This window comes from Musca autumnalis, unplaced genomic scaffold (assembly GCF_047663935.1).
Source record: "Musca autumnalis isolate F117 unplaced genomic scaffold, ASM4766393v1 scaffold_3, whole genome shotgun sequence".
In the NCBI taxonomy this organism is placed as follows: Eukaryota; Metazoa; Arthropoda; class Insecta; order Diptera; family Muscidae; genus Musca; species Musca autumnalis.
Genome location: NW_027411866.1, coordinates 181,654,553 through 181,672,358, shown reverse-complemented (window position 1 = coordinate 181,672,358; position 17,806 = coordinate 181,654,553). Strand labels below are relative to the sequence as shown.

Genomic DNA, 17,806 nt, shown 5'->3' with positions numbered 1-17,806 from the left:
ACCCTTTCTTTCAGAGAGGGTCTATAGAAGCACCCCTTCTTTCAGAAAGGGTCTATAGAAGCACCCTTTCTTTCAGAAAAGGTCTACAGAAGCACCCTTTCTTTCAGAAAAGGTCTACAGAAGCACCCTTTCTTTCAGAAAGGGTCTATAGAAGCACCCTTTCTTTCAGAAAGGGTCTATAGAAGCACCCTTTCTTTCAGAAAGGGTCTATAGAAGCACCCTTTCTTTCAGAGAGGGTCTATAGAAGCACCCTTTCTTTCAGAGAGGGTCTATAGAAGCACCCCTTCTTTCAGAAAGGGTCTATAGAAGCACCCTTTCTTTCAGAAAAGGTCTACAGAAGCACCCTTTCTTTCAGAAAGGGTCTATATTAGCACCCTTTCTTTCAGAAAGGGTCTATAGAAGCACCCTTTCTTTCAGAGAGGGTCTATAGAAGCACCCTTTCTTTCAGAAAAGGTCTACAGAAGCACCCTTTCTTTCAGAAAAGGTCTACAGAAGCACCCTTTCTTTCAGAAAGGGTCTATAGAAGCACCCTTTCTTTCAGAAAGGGTCTATAGAAGCACCCTTTCTTTCAGAGAGGGTCTATAGAAGCACCCCTTCTTTCAGAAAGGGTCTATAGAAGCACCCTTTCTTTCAGAAAGGGTCTATAGAAGCACCCTTTCTTTCAGAAAAGGTCTACAGAAGCACCCTTTCTTTCAGAAAAGGTCTACAGAAGCACCCTTTCTTTCAGAAAGGGTCTATAGAAGCACCCTTTCTTTCAGAGAGGGTCTATAGAAGCAACCTTTCTTTCAGAAAGGGTCTATAGAAGCACCCTTTCTTTTAGAAAGGTTCTATAGAAGCACCCTTTCTTTCAGAAAGGGTCTATAGAAGCACCCTTTCTTTCAGAAAAGGTCTACAGAAGCACCCTTTCTTTCAGAAAAGGTCTACAGAAGCACCCTTTCTTTCAGAAAGGGTCTATAGAAGCACCCTTTCTTTCAGAAAGGGTCTATAGAAGCACCCTTTCTTTCAGAGAGGGTCTATAGAAGCACCCCTTCTTTCAGAAAGGGTCTATAGAAGCACCCTTTCTTTCAGAAAAGGTCTACAGAAGCACCCTTTCTTTCAGAAAGGGTCTATAGAAGCACCCTTTCTTTCAGAAATGGTCTATAGAAGCACCCTCTCTTTCAGAGAGGGTCTATAGAAGCAACCTTTCTTTCAGAAAGGGTCTATAGAAGCACCCTTTCATTTAGAAAGGTTCTATAGAAGCACCCTTTCTTTCAGAAAGGGTCTATAGAAGCACCCTTTCTTTCAGAAAGGGTCTATAGAAGCACCCTTTCTTTCAGAGAGGGTCTATAGAAGCACCCTTTCTTTCAGAGAGGGTTTATAGAAGCACCCCTTCTTTCAGAAAGGGTCTATAGAAGCACCCTTTCTTTCAGAAAAGGTCTACAGAAGCACCCTTTCTTTCAGAGAGGGTCTATAGAAGCACCCCTTCTTTCAGAAAGGGTCTATAGAAGCACCCTTTCTTTCAGAAAAGGTCTACAGAAGCACCCTTTCTTTCAGAGAGGGTCTATAGAAGCACCCCTTCTTTCAGAAAGGGTCTATAGAAGCACCCTTTCTTTCAGAAAAGGTCTACAGAAGCACCCTTTCTTTCAGAAAGGGTCTATAGAAGCACCCTTTCTTTCAGAAAGGGTCTATTGAAGCACCCTTTCTTTCAGAGAGGGTCTATAAAAGCACCCTTCTTTCAGAAAGGGTCTATAGAAGCACCCTATCTTTCAGAATGGGTCTACAGAAGAACCTTTTCTTTCAGAAAGGGTCTATAGAAGCACCCTTTCTTTCAGAAAGGGATCGCTGAACAAATTTACTTGTATCTACGCCTTAAGGTCTATGCATGTCTGAAAATTTGTATTTAAAAAATCCGCGCTTAACGGTGTATAACTGAAAATGTTTATTTAAAAACTCCGCTCCTAAAGGTGGATGACTGACATTTGATTTAAAAATCCAGGCCTACAGCTGAATGACTGCAAAAAATTATTTAGAGAATCCACGCCTAAAGGTCCAAGGATGGCTGAAAACCGTTATTTAAAAAATCCACACCTAAAGGTCTAAGGATGGCTGAAGAAACTATTTAAAATCCACACCTATAGGTCTAAAGATGGCTGAAAAAAATTACATATATCTACGCCTAAAGGTCAATGAATGGCTGAAAAAAATATATTTAAAAAATGCTAATGATGACTGAAAAAAGAATCTACGCTCAGAGGTCTATGGATGACTTAAAAAATTTATTTAAAAAAATCCACACCTTAAGTTCTAAGGATGGCTGAACAAAATTACCAAAATACTGTGGATGCCTGAAAAAAAAATTATGTAAAAAAACCACGCATAAAGGTCTTAGAATGGCTGAAGAAATTTATTAAAAAATCCACACCTATAGGTCTAAAAAATATTTAAAAAATCCACACCTATAGGTCAGAAAGGGTCTATAGAAGCACCCTTTCTTTCAGAAAGGGATCGCTGAACAAATTTACTTGTATCTACGCCTTAAGGTCTATGCATGTCCTAAAATTTGTGTTTAAAAAATCCGCGCTTAACGGTGTATAACTGAAAATGTTTATTTAAAAACTCCGCGCCTAAAGGTGGATGACTGACATTTGATTTAAAAATCCAGGCCTACAGCTGAATGACTGCAAAAATTATTTAGAAAATCCACGCCTAATGGTCCAAGGATGGCTGAAAACCGTTATTTAAAAAATCCACACCTAAAGGTCTAAGGATGGCTGAAGAAACTATTTAAAATCCACACCTATAGGTCTAAAGATGGCTGAAAAAATTACATATATCTACGCCTAAAGGTCTATGAATGGCTGAAAAAAATATATTTAAAAAATGCTAATGATGGCTTAAAAAAGAATCTACGCTCAGAGGTCTATGGATGGCTTAAAAAATTTATGTTAAAAAATCCACGCATAAAGGTCTTAGAATGGCTGAAGAAATTTATTAAAAAATCCACACCTATAGGTCTAAAAAATATTTAAAAAATCCACACCTATAGGTCTAATAAATATTTAAAAAATCCACACCTATAGGTCTAAAAAATATTTAAGAAATCCACATCTATAGGTCTAAAAAATATTTAAAAAATCCACACCTATAGGTCTAAAAAATATTTAAAAAATCCACACCTATAGGTCTAAAAAATATTTAAAAAATCCACACCTATAGGTCTAAAAATTATTGAGAAAATCTACGCCTACAGGTGGATGACTAAAAAAAATTATTTAGAAAATCCACGCCTACAGGTGGATGACTAAAAAAATTATTTAGAAAATCTACGCCTACAGGTGGATGACTAAAAAAAATTATTTAGAAAATCCACGCCTACAGGTGGATGACTAAAAAAATTATTTAGAAAATCTACGCCTACAGGTGGATGACTAAAAAAAAATTATTAAGAAAATCCACGCCTACAGGTGGATGACTAAAAAAAAATATTTAGAAAATCCACGCCTACAGGTGGATGACTAAAAAATTTATTTAGAAAATCTACGCCAACAGGTGGATGACTAAAAAATTATTTAGAAAATCCACGCCTACAGGTGGATGACTAAAAAAAATTATTTAGAAAATCCACGCCTACAGGTGGATGAATAAAAAAAAAATATTTAGAAAATCCACGCCTACAGGTGGATGAATAAAAAAAAATATTTAGAAAATCCACGCCTACAGGTGGATGACTAAAAAAAATATTTAGAAAATCCACGTCTACGGTGGATGACTAAAAAAAATATTTAGAAAATCCACGCCTACGGGTGGATGACTACAAAAAAATATTTAGAAAATCCACGCCTACGGGTGGATGACTACAAAAAAATATTTAGAAAATCCACGCCTACATGTGGATGACTAAAAAAATTATTTAGACAATCCACGCCTACAGGTGGATGACTAAAAAAATTATTTAGAAAATCCACGCCTACATGTGGATGACTAAAAAAATTATTTAGACAATCCACGCCTACAGGTGGATGACTAAAAAAAAATTATTTAGAAAATCCACGCCTACAGGTGGATGACTAAAAAAATTATTTAGAAAATCCACGCCTACAGGTGGATGACTAAAAAAAATTATTTAGAAAATCCACGCCTAAAGGTCTATGGACGGCTAAAAAAATTATTTAAAAAATCCACCCCTAATTGTCTCATTTATTTAAAAATATATTAAGAAAACTATTCTTAAATTTAGCGTTGAACAAAACAGTTTAAATAATCTTTAAAACATGTGCAATTATGGAATACCTCATATCTTTGCATGAAGAACAACGTTCTTAGTTGTTTGTAAAATGTAACAAAGTTCTTTATTAGAAAAATCATATGTTAAGATTTGACTTGAAATGAAGTGCACTTCAGCACATACGAGTCTGAAGTAAGCGCGCATGTATATGTTACATAAAACTTTGTACTTCTAAATAGAGTGCTTAACTTGCGGTTTTCATTGCACCATGGACGATATGCCACAACAGCTCACGAACATCAACATATACACAAAGCACTAATGTTACACCAAATTAGCTATATCATGTTGTTGAAGTTGCGTTATGTTCTCTTTTACACAACATTGACTAAGATAAATGAAGCACTATTGCGTACCACTTTGAAGAATAATGGGGAGGCAAGAGGAGGAAAAGCTAATAAAAATATTTGGATAGTAATGAAACTTACCTTGTGATATATAATTTCGAATATTAAAGCTGAAAAGAAGCAAAAAAATAGTAATTAAAAATAATGATTATATGTGTTTTGGATAAAATTAAAGGTAATAAAAATGAAAAATTAATACCGTTTCACTGTGATGTAATACCTGCTATGAAAATAGAGATTTGTTTGACTATGGACTTATAGTTAGACTTAGACATAAACAAAACGTAAAAGTGCAGTTTTTATTGTGGCGGATTATTTGGAAAACATAAATTAGGCCAATATAACCGCTTACAGAAAGTACAATGGAATTGGAAAGACGTCACAACAATAAATCAAGGTAGACCCTTGTATTATAGGTAACATGAGAACAGACATGATTTTTTGGATGTGGATTTGCTGTAAACCGAAGTGTCCACGTTGTAGCCTTCCTAACATATGGCAAAACATTCTACCTTCAGTCAATTTGATACAAATACGAGGCTACTATATAAATTTCTGGCCTTGCAACACTACGTAAAATAACAACACTAGATAAATTAAGGCGATGTGCAAAGTTTGGACCAATAAAAACTCCCGGCGAGAGTTATCTTGGGGATTTGCCATTTTAGTTTATGCCATCAAGGTTGCTTTGAGTTTTTAGGCCATTATCTTAGGATGTATTATTTGCACCCGAAAAAATGTACCGCCGTAAAATGGGCGGCAAGAACACCCCGCCGAAAAAATTCAAAAACGATCCGAGGGGAGCTTTTAATCTTCACTTTTTCCCAATTTTATGTGGAGGTACCCAAAGAAGTGGATCTATTGATTTCATATTCGAACCCGATCTATGCCTGGAGGTAGTATTACCATATACAAAGTTATGACCAATTTGGTTACTACCTTCGAGAGTTATGGTGCGCACAATTTTAGCGAAAATTGTTAAACGGTAGTGGAAGGAGGTACCGGAAGGAGTGAACCGATATGGCCCATCTTCGAACTTAAACTAAGTTTGGACAAAATATTACGAATGCCAAATGTTGGATGATGAGGCACAGTTTGGTCGTATTAGCCTAAAGGCTGATGGCATAAAAATGAAATTAACTACTGAACATTTTCGTTCGATTATTTTTCACAACTTTCGACGGGGACTATGATGACAAGAATTCATCTATGGACTTAAATCTTTGTATGGCGATAAAGCAACATCCTCTAACGCTGTGAAAAACTTCAATCGAGGTGGACGCTCGCTCAAAGACGAAGGTCGGGAAGGTTGTCCAAAAAAGGCTGTTATACCAGAAAACATTGATGCAGTGCGTGAACAGATAACTCAAGATCTTTATATGTTATACCCCGATAGATAGGCAACCTATTTCTTCCATTAGCATACATTCGATATTGCATTAACACCTATCTGTAAAAAAGGTTTGTTCTCCTTGGATCTCGCACAATTTGAATATCGCTCAAAAAAAGGCTCGTGTTAATTGATGCAAATAAATTTCTAAAATAGGGTCTTGATGCTTCAAAGGACGCTTAAAATATCGTCACATGTCATGGATTTTTAGGGAGGGTATTATAAGTTGGTTTTGGCCAAAAAGTTTGTAACGCATCGAAATAATGGTCGTAGACCCATACTTATATATACCAAAATGAATGTCTCGACGTGCTGAGTCTGTCCATCTAAACCTTGTAATCACGCTACAGGTCGCAATTTTGATCGGATCGTTACGAAATTTTGGGGATTAATGGGGGTCCCAAAGAGGAAGAAGCCTACTGATTTTAATGATGGTCGGATAATATTCAGGGGTCGGAATGGGCAAACACTTATTTGGAGAATGGTCAACGTTTTATTTCAAAGCCAATATCTCTGTTCCTTTAAGAGGTGTATCAAAAGCAAAACTTGGCAAGGAAAGTAGAAAATATCACCTTTACAATGATGTAAAGTAGGTTGTCGTAGCTGCCAAACAACAGAGATATCGCAATAGTCGGTAATGCATCCCATTTTCCGATTTTTTTGTAATCACGCTACAGGTCGCAATTTTTGTCGGATCGTCACGAAGTTATTGGAATTTTATGCGGGTCCCACAGAGGAAGAAGCCTATTTATTTTGGTGATGGTCGGATAATATTCAGGAGTCGGATTAAGCGAAAACCTTATGTGGAGAAAAGTCAACGTTTTTTTTCTTATGCGAATATTTCCGCTTCTAGTAGGAGTATTCCAAAAGGAAAGCCCGCCAATGGAAGAAGAAAATATGTTGTTTATATTGACGCAAAGTATGTTGGCGTAAGTGGGCAAACAACCGAGATATCGCAAAATATATTATAAAATATAATATATCCAATTTTTCCAATTTTTGTAATCACGTTACAGGTTGGAATTTTGATCGGATAGTCACGAATTTTTGGGGGTTGATGGGGGCCCCACAGATTAAGATGCCTATTGATTTTGGTGATAGTCGGATAATATTTAGGGATCAGAATGGAGAAAATCTCATGTGGAGACAAATTCAAAATTTTATTCTTTGTGAATATATCGATTTCTAGTAGGGTTATTTCAACGGCAAAGCCTGTCAATGGAAGAAGAAAATATTACCTGTACATTGGTGTATTCGTAAAGTAGGTTGGCGAAGGTGGTCAAACAAGGGATATACCACAATAGTCGGTAATGCATCGAATTCTTCCATTCTACAGGTCGAAATTTTGATAGGATGGTCACAAAATTTTGGTTGCTTATGGTGGTCCCAGAGAGAAAGAGGCATATTTTTGATTAAAAACCAAAGTATTTTTGGTGGTAGTCGGATTATGTTCCCTAAAAAATGTTTACCAGTGAAAATCTTATGCACAGGGGTAGTGGTGTAGGGTATCACATGGTCGGTCCCGTCCCGACTATAGCCTTTGCTCACTTGTTACGTATGAGTCCGAAACAAAACAGAATGCCGAAGATATTCGTGGAAGAAGCACTTCAAAGCAATTAGTCTCCTCTTTCTTCGGAAAAACTGATGATGTGGCGACTGTTCCGCTAAAGTAAACTAGGACGATTAATTCTGAGTTCTTAGGAAAAAATCAAAAAACGAACGAGAGAAGACGAATAGTTGTGCACCATGGCAATGTGAGATCACACACATCGATTCAAACCAGCGATTTTTGATCGGACAAAACGTGGAATTGATGGGCCATCTGCCGTACAGCCTTGATTTGGAACCCAATGACTTCATTTGATTAGCGCACATCAAGAAAAGATGCGTTGTCAACGATTTTCGTCGCCAGAACATGCTGTTGAAGCGTTCAAAAACTATGTTTTGGAGGTGTCCCAATCGGAGTGGAAAAAGTGCCCCAACAGTTGGTTTGAGCGCATGAAAAATTGTATAAATCTAAATCTACTCCAGAAAGCAATAAAACTATTTTTGATGGTAAATATTCGCGTTTTCATTGTTAGGCCAGAAACTTTTCTAGAATTTGAATAATACCCATTTAAAAAGTGGCGAACTGTCGAAATCAAAGTTTCTACTTCTCATAAAATGGATAGTTTTTTGGGCCATAAATCGGTCAAACAAAGTTGACTTAATTTGCCTTGTTTAAATACCAGTTTTTGATGTACTCAATAAACCCACTAAAATATATGGAGACTAGAAATAAAGTTAAAACACCAAATTTCAGTCATTTTGTTTGGATAATGTGGCTAAAGCCTTCAAAATATCGAAAATTTCGAGGTACCATTATATGGGGCTTTATATAAATACCAAATGTCAGTCAGTTCCATTGGATAATGCGGCTAAAATCTTCAACATACTGAAAATCGGGCGGTACACTTATATAGGGGCTATATAAAAACGTGATCCGTTATTAATTAAACTTATCGAGATGCAACGATTGTGTTCCTAGGCTAATGCATAAGGATAAGCGATGATGAATTCGCTAAAAATGGAGTTCAAATACGGTCCACTTTGTTGTACATGCAAAACTAGAAGCCCAAGGTTTCGTTGGAGTAACCATGTGAAAGACGAAATTGAAAACCTGGTAATCCAAATTGGAGAAATTAAAACAGCAAATATAGAAGAATGACAATGTTTTTCTTTGTTCAACTTATAGGAGAAATATTCTGAATAAGGCCAACATAGTAAGAAAGTACATTAAAATTATAATCACAAAAAGGATTTTTTTTGGGTGTCGATTAAAATACACATTTTCCCAACCACATTTGTATTTCTTTGGCCAATCATAAACTCTTTGCGAGAGTTATCTTACGGACTTTTCATTTAGTTGGTGTCGTTAGGGTTTCTTGGAGCTTTAAGATCGTTATCTCTTGAAGTATGGACCTGCGTTGAAAAATACATTGTACCGTCGTCAAGGTGGCAGCAAGGACAAACGGCTGAAAATTTTTCAAAATAATACGAAGGGAGCTCTTTAATTCAATTTTTCGAAACCGATCTATATCTGGAAGGAATAATACGATATGCAAAGGTTGAGGGTATAAAATAAATTCATTTCCACAATTTATTTCGCATTAATATTTAAGGTATCACATTTTTCCGAATCTCCCTGGAATTCACAGGAATTCGAAACATGTAAAACACAAAATATTTCTGAGTTATTTTTGGTATGTTGAATTATTCAGCAACAGCAGGCGTACGTATGATGAACCACATTTTGATAACATCACCATTTATTACTTATACGCAACACATCATAATCACATTTATTAAAATAACCTCACAAAAAGCGGAAGACCACACACACACAGCCAGGCAGCCACATATCAAAATGATATCTTACTTTATTCAACAATTGTGACATTAAACATTAATATGAGAAGAGAAACGAAGCAAAGTGAAAAGAAGAAAGTCTGAACTGAATAATTGCTTCAGAAACCAAACAAATTTGTTAAATTTTACTCTCAACTTGTCATTTAAACGACTTTGCAGCGAGCGAAACAGGTAAATGTGTATATTGCATTGAAGCAGCACCAACGTTAATACCTGTTTGCATATACAATTAATAAACGGTGTGGAGTGTCATGTTGTTGTCTTAGGCAAAAGCATCTGCCGCTAGCAATGGACAAATGAACTAAGTAAAAACCTGCTACTGACACCCCCACCCAACAGGGGGTTTACAGAAATATGACGACATTGTGGCATACTGCTGTACATGAGCATAAGCAGTTAAGCTACAAGTGTACATGTACATATAGTTTCGTGTGTGTGTGTGCCTGGACGCGTATATGTGAGTGCTGTAGCATAAACGTGTGTTTGTCTTAATTAATTTCTACTCTTTTTCTTCTCTGTTCGTATGTCTCCCAAACAGGGTAAGAGGTAACGCAAAATGTGGTAATAAAAGCTTAATCGTGATTTAAAGTCGTTGCACAGTGTGGTTTATTTGTTTTTAAGAACATAATTAAATGCGTGTGTGTATGTTCAAAAACTTAAGAAGTTTAGCAACTTATGGTTTAAAATATTTTTCTTCATTCACTTTATGCAAAACTTTTAACAGAAGAAATACTTTGATATTTCAATCGACGTTTTTCTAAATTTACTTTTTGTGCTGTAGAACAGATCGGAGAAATGGAAACTTGCACAATCAGATTGGAAGATACTTAACACTTTCGGGAGAAATATAGTCTAAGCATCTATTGGACAATCAAGAGTGAGAAACAGATGACGCACTGCATTATAGCTGTCATGAGTCAAGTCACAAAATTGCCTGTGGATTTGTATAACAGTTAAGCGTAATTTAAACACCTCGCTTTCAGTGTCACCACGGTAGATGGCGGACCAGCCACAATTCGCCTAAAAACTAAATTCTTCAGCATCAGTCATTCTTCAACAAGCAGTCAATATTCAAAATAAGTTAGGCTAATTAAAAGCAGCAGCAAAAAAATGTTATTAACAACATCACATTTGGGTATCTGGATATGAAACAAGTAAAAAAGTATCAGTCGGTTTTGCCGACAGATATATACCCTCAGCTTATGTGAATTGAAATTTTAATCTACGGACAGATCTAATGTATATAGGGTCTTTTCAGAATTTTGTGGCCCTTTTTGAACATTTCAAGTGTTGCGGAGGAGGTACTTGACGGAATGGACTGACATAGTCCATTATGAAAGTGCATCTTATTTTGGGAGTCATATCTTTCCGTATAACATTTGAACCAGTATGCTAGGAAGCACGAAACATAATACCGCTGTAAACAGGACCACAACGAATAGCATCGGTATACATTTCCAAAGTATTTTCGAACAAACCGTAAACTGCACTTAAACAAATATGTTGAACTTTTGCATGGGAGGTACCTTAAGGAGAGTACCAATATTTTAGAAGTTAAACTAAATTATGACAAAATATTAAAAGGTCCAACGTTTCGACCAAATTGGTTACCCCGTTCAAGATAGTGTATCGTGCATACCATTTTAGTTACATTTTTTAAATATTGGGAGGAAGTACTGGAAGTTGTAGACCGGTATTGCCCATCTTCGAACTGAAACTAAGTTTGGGCAAAATATGGCGAGGGCCAAAATTCGGACCAAATCGGTTGACAGCTCGAGTGCTTCAGTGCGCTGCAGCCACTGCACATAGTGCCATAGGGATTTTTACAACTTTCGGGCTATTTTCTCAGGAAGTATTTGCTTGCCCCTGAAAAACTTGTACCATCGTAAAGGGGGTCAGTGAATACAAGTTTCGTCAACAAAAATCAAAGTGATCCGAGAGCAGGTCTTAAAGTTAACTTATCCGAAATTTTGTGTGGGAGGCAACCGAAGGAGTGGACAAATATAATCCATATTCGAACCTGATCTATACTTGGTAAATATATTAGGATGTGTTAAGTAAGGACCAAATCGGTCATTGACTTCAAGAGTTATCGTGCGACCAATTTTTCCGAACATTTTTGAACTTTTGTGGGTAGGTAGCCGATAAGGCTTATCTTCGAACTTAAACTAAGTTTGGGCAACATATCACAAGAGTTATCTTACGCTCCAACACCTACACATGGTGTCATAAGAGTTTTTTTTGCAACTTTCAGGCTATTTTGTCAGGAAATATGGGCCTGCCCCTGATGAAATTTGTACCGTCGTATGAGGGGCAGTGAATAAAAATGGTTACAAAACGACTCGAGAGCTTGTCCTAAACTGAACATTTTCGAAATTTTGTGTGGGAAGTACCCGAAGGGATGAACCGATTGAGTCCACATTGGAACCTCATCTAAATCTGGTAGAAGTTTCACAATGTGCAAAGTATGGACTAACTCGGTTTCCGAATATTTTCGAAATTTGTGGGGGAGGTACCGGAAGGAGTGGACCGATATAACCCACCTTCGAACAAAATTTTGACAAATTACGAAAGCCAAAATTTGGACCGAATCGGTTGATCCGTTCGAGAGTTATCGTGCGCACCAGCCAGACAGACGTACTGCTAATTCGACTCCATATTGTCTGAACCACATTTCGTCCAAACATACTTGGGGTCTTATACCATTATTTCGATGAGGCACATTTTGTCCGTATGAAAGTGTATATATATGTATGTGGTAACATGGGGCGCCTTCGCCACGTTTTTGTTCAAAATGTTCTCATACCGACACCGTTGAAGATTTTTCAAATATTATTTTTGGTACAAATATTAGCATATCTTGACTATAAATTTTAATATATAAATGGTTATAATTTTGATTTTAAAATATTATTTTTGAGAATTTACAAAATGTCTAAAAAGTGGCGAAGCCTCTCCACCCATGGGACAACTTCGCCATCGATATTTAACATTCTCCAACGGACTCCAAAACTGTAATTTACCATACTTCTTCCTTAAATATCAACATTATGCAAAAAAGGAACATGCTTTCTATTGAATAATCACAAATGATTTTAAAATTCACAAAAAGTTAACCGCTAGAATCGGTTACTTGAAGTAGGTACCTTGAATTTAGGTACAAAAATCATAATATAACTAAAACAAGATACGTTTAGTGTGGTATATCTATGGTATAAAGAATTTATGTTAAACATGACAAATTTCTAACATTAACCGCCCATACCCCTATCATGGCGTACGTGCCCCACCCCTTACATATTTCATAGTATTAATATATTGTCATTTGCAATTGTTTTTTTCATGCGAATTATTGGGATTTATATTCTTCAGTAGTTGTCTTCTAACGGTATAAAATGTGTTTTTGATATCACAAAAGGTAAAGAAGATATCACAAAAAATACCTACCTCTAGCGTGATTCAGGTTACACTACCCACAACTAAAACTGAGGGATCTCTGTAGATACTAGGCTGTAACTCTGTTATCTGACAACGTACATCAACATACGAGGGCCGTTCGGAAACTTCTTAGCCTAGCACAAAAAGCGCGGTATAAACAGAAAAAAGTCAAGTGTTTTGGAAACTTCCATCTCTGTTATGAACACATGTTAAATTTTGTTTCGATCTGGCAACTCCTTCATATAGAAACAGGTGTTCAAAAAAGACCCATCCGCAATTTTTTTACAATGGAAAAATTAGAAATGCCTGCTGTCATTAAATATTTACATAAAAAAGGTTTATCGGGACAAGAAATTCATAATGATATGGTGAATGTGTTAGGTCAAAGTGCTCCTTCATATGCAACAGTAAAAAATTGGGTTGCTGAATTTAAACGTGGTCGTACAAGCATTGAAGATGAACCACGTAGTGGACGTCCAAAAACAGCAACAACAACAGAAATTGTAGCCAAAGTGCATGATATGGTATTAAATGATCGACGAATAAAAGTGCGTGAAATTGCTAATATCATGGGCATCTCAAATGATCGAGTCCATTTAATTTAGCATGAAGAACTACAGATGAAAAAGCTTTCTGCAAGATGGGTGCCGCATTTGTTAACAGCCGATTAAAAACGCATAAGAATTAACATTTCTCAAGCTTGTTTGTATCGTTTTAAGCGAAATAAAATGGATTTTAAGCGTCGTTTCATAACTGTTGATGAGACATGGATCCACCACTATACTCCAGAGACAAAAGAACAATCCAAACAATGGACTGAAGCTGGAGGAAGTGCCCCAAAGAAGGCAAAAACAATTCATTCGGCTGTTAAGGTTATGGCAACGGTTTTTTGGGACTTCAAAGGTATTTTATTGATTGACTATCTGCAAAATGGTAAAACAATAAATTCAGAGTACTATTGCAACCTTTTGGATCAATTAAATGTACAAATTCGAGAAAAACGTCCTGGCTTACAACGCAAAAAAATAATTTTTCATCAAGACAACGCACCAGCGCACAAGAGTGTTTTAACAATGGCTAAAATCAACGAATTAAAGTACGAGTTGCTTGACCACCCTTATTCTCCTGATTTAGCTCCCAGCGACTTTTACTTGTTCCCAAATTTAAAAAAAATCCTTGCTGGCAAGCGTTTTACCTCAAATGAAGATGCAATTACAGTTGTAAACCACTATTTTGAAGACCTTGAGGAAAACTATTTTAATCAAGGGATAGACTTGCTAGAAAAGCCTTGGACTAAGTGTATTGAAGTTTCAGGAGATTATATTGAAAAATAAAAATATTTTCGAAAAACTAACTAAGAAGTTTCCGAACCGCCCTCGTAATTGGCATCAATGGAAATGTCAAGCATTCCTCTTGTAAATGTTACATACATTTGTTTAAAACAGTTTTCAGTTTCACTTAAAACTTTACTAATTTTTACACAAAAGATTTGGTACATTTAACCCGCTAAATATTGTCTGATCATCACGTTAAATACGAAAAATTTCGCGCTTATCAGACTAAAATTGGGCACTACAGAGCCGCTACAAAATTGGAAAAAATTTGTTTCTGGTCCATTTCGCCCCCTAATATATTCCACGATTATTGCCAAAAACTATAGGGGTCTATTCTGGTCTGAACACGAATTTTGGTATAAAAGGAATATTACATAACTTTTTAGAAAAACAAACTTATAATACCCTTTCCACATTGCGGTGAAGGGTATAACAAAAAACACAAAAAAAAAAAGATTTTTTTATTTAGACCAATATTAATGAAGTTGTGCGTATTTCTTTACGTATAGTTTTTACAGAAATAGGATTCACTGTGCAATTTTTTTATTTTTTTAAACAGCATAAAAAACAAAAAATACAAACAAAAAAAAAGATTTTTTCTATTTGGACCAATGTTAATGAAGTTATGAATAATTTTTGCATATAGTTTTTACAGAATTAGGATACGGCGTGATATCGCAGGAAACGTTAGTCAAAAAACATTGAAAATATACTGATTAGCAGCATCAACAGAGCAAAAAACAAGTAAGCTAAAGCTATAGTCGGACGGTGCCCATCATGTGATACCCTACACCACTAACCTTGGGTATTAGCTTTCAGCAAATCAAATTTTCTTTTTGGAACAAATAAACTTATTGTAAGAAATAACTTTGTCGATTCTGCCACCTTATCACATCAAGCTTAAATAATATAATAATTGTTCCACAAATAACCCAGAAGAGACAGGGAGTGCACCCCGATTCATATTAGCTCAATGATATGGGACCTACTGTTTATCGTCAAGTCCGAACGGCGTGTCCTAAGGCACCACCTGTAGAGAAGTTTTACATGACTAATATACATATTTAATGTCGCCAACATTACTGAGGGGTATTTTGCCACCGTTGAAAATTTGATGTGTAGAAAATCCAGGTCAGGCCACATCAAATTTTCAACGGTGGCAAAATACCCTAAGTAATGTTGGTGACATTTGCTGAGTATTTCAGCCATGTAATACTTCTCTAAAGGTGGTGCCTTAGGACACGCCGTTCGGACTCGTTAATAAACAGTAGGTGCCATGAATCGGGTGCACTCATTGATATGAGAGAAGGCTCTATTGTCCCTATTGGGATGTTTGTGGAACAATTACATTTAAAAATTTCTAATAAATATTCCTAAATTTGAAAATTTACATTGTTTAGTCCCTTCTGCTACATATTACAATTTTCTTTGAATATCAGGTTTCTTTTTGGAATACACCTAACATAAATAAATATATAAGCCCGACACAAGACACCGAGAACATTCTGAAAAAAGGTGGTGAAGATACCCCATGCTGTAATATGTATCGAAAATCAAATTGGACAATTAATACACTAGGACTTCACGTAATTTGCATGAGAGAGACAATTTGTAGAATGAAATGAAGATGTGGTTATCTACACAAAACCCATTATATAAGGCAGTAGGCCCGTTATCTAGCAGACACATTATTGCAATTTGCGTCAGGGGAAAGGTCAGTAGTTCTTTTTCCATATATGGGATACTTTGACGCTATATGCCCTCTAAAAACTAAAATAGGGTCCAAAAATAAAATTAGTATATTTTTCATACAAACGAATTGGTCCATTTCATCCGCTAAACAATATCAGATTATCATCCAAGATTGTAGGCATCTTCTTTGACCTAAACTCTTACCTCATGCAAAATTTCGTGACTATTGAGCTAGAATTGTGACCTCTAGTGTGTTTATGATTACATCACAAACGAATAACTCGATATATAAGGCTGTATCTCTGTTCACTGATCGTGTACACCAACCCAAATTGGTATCAATAGAAAGGCCACGAGTTCCTTTTCCAAGTATAATTTACTTACCTGGAATGTGTCTTCCAGGAATAAAGATATAAAAATGTTCACAATTTTCACACAAAAGTTGTGGTTCATTTAACCATCTAAATATTACGCGATCACCATCTCAAATTGCAAGCTTCTTATTTGTCATATACTCTTACCTTATTTAATATTTCGAAGCGGTCAAGCTATTATTGCGACCTACAGAGCAGCTACAAAATCGGATAAAAACTATGTTTTTGGTCTATTTCATCCGCTAAATATTTCACGTTCATCACCAAAAACAATAGGTGTCTATTCGAGCCTAAGCGTGACCTCCATGCAAAATTTCGTTACGATCGGTCCATAATTGCGGCCTGGAGTTTGATTACAATTTATAATGGACAGATGGACGGACGGACGGACACACATCTCAAAATCGCTTTATCTCGTCGCTATATGAAGATTGGTAAACAACATTGGGGGTCTAGGACCAATATTTCGCGGTGTTACATGACATTTTACCAAAACTAACTTATAATACCCTTTCCACACAGTGGTATAGGGTATATTAAAGGAAACTGAAAACCAATTTGCAAAAGTATCCGATTTCACTCAGAAATCACCGTATATGCTTTATAGGGTCGCAAATTATTATTTCAATGAGTTACAAAGGGAAAAACAAATTCCACCATACGTGGTGGAGGGTGTACAAATTATCCATTTTGACATCAGGCCAGAAATTGGCAAAAATGCATGTCTGGGGAAAAATGAAAGAGAAAGGTGTGTACATCTTTGTGTTTATTTCAGCTTGAGTCCATATTTTGTTGTAATTCAATTGTTTAAATAAAAATATTAAATAAAAATATTTTAAAGTGGATATGAAATTGATTAGTTGCGGGCGAAGGGTAGGGAATACTATAGTTTCAGTTGTCACCAAACAACTTCATCAGTTCCCTTTTTCGCCGACTTTGTATCGATAAACAGGTCAATAAAGCCATCTAGCAAATTAAATAAAATGAGAAATTTGCTGTATGGCCTTAAAGCTGTTAACCCTACAATTTGAGTCGAACTAAAAAATTGCATATCCACCACTGTTTTTATGTCGTCTTTGCTTCGCAAAGAATACGAACATAGGAATGTTGCTTCAATAAGCGGGGGTAAAAACAACATTAAAGTTGTTTTTGCATTACGCATTGGTCAACAAGGCCGTGCTGATGCCTATTATTGTTGTTGTTGGCGTTTTTTTATTGTTGGACTGCAGAATTTTACATCTTTGTGTTTATTTCAGCTTCAGTCCATATTTTGTTGTAATTCAATTGTTTGAATAACAACAAAATATTTTAAAGTGGATATGAAATTGATTAGTTGCGGGCGAAGGGTAGGGAATACTATAGTTTCAGTTGTCACCAAACAACTTCATCAGTTCCCTTTTTCGCCGACTTTGTATCGATAAACAGGTCAATAAAGCCATCTAGCAAATTAAATAAAATGAGAAATTTGCTGTATGGCCTTAAAGCTGTTAACCCTACAATTTGAGTCGAACTAAAAAATTGCATATCCACCACTGTTTTTATGTCGTCTTTGCTTCGCA

The 17,806-nt window shown here is 36.0% G+C and overlaps 1 protein-coding gene across 2 annotated transcripts in view; it reads right to left on the bottom strand.

Annotated features, from left to right (window-relative positions):
* The window catches only part of kairos, a 525,872-nt gene that overhangs the window by 273,380 nt on the left and 234,686 nt on the right, over positions 1-17,806 (bottom strand). For both annotated transcript variants that reach the window (XM_073972378.1, XM_073972379.1), the window contains one exon: positions 4,693-4,721. The gene's annotated coding sequence lies outside the window, so the exon portion shown is untranslated. The remainder of the gene's footprint in view (positions 1-4,692; positions 4,722-17,806) is intronic.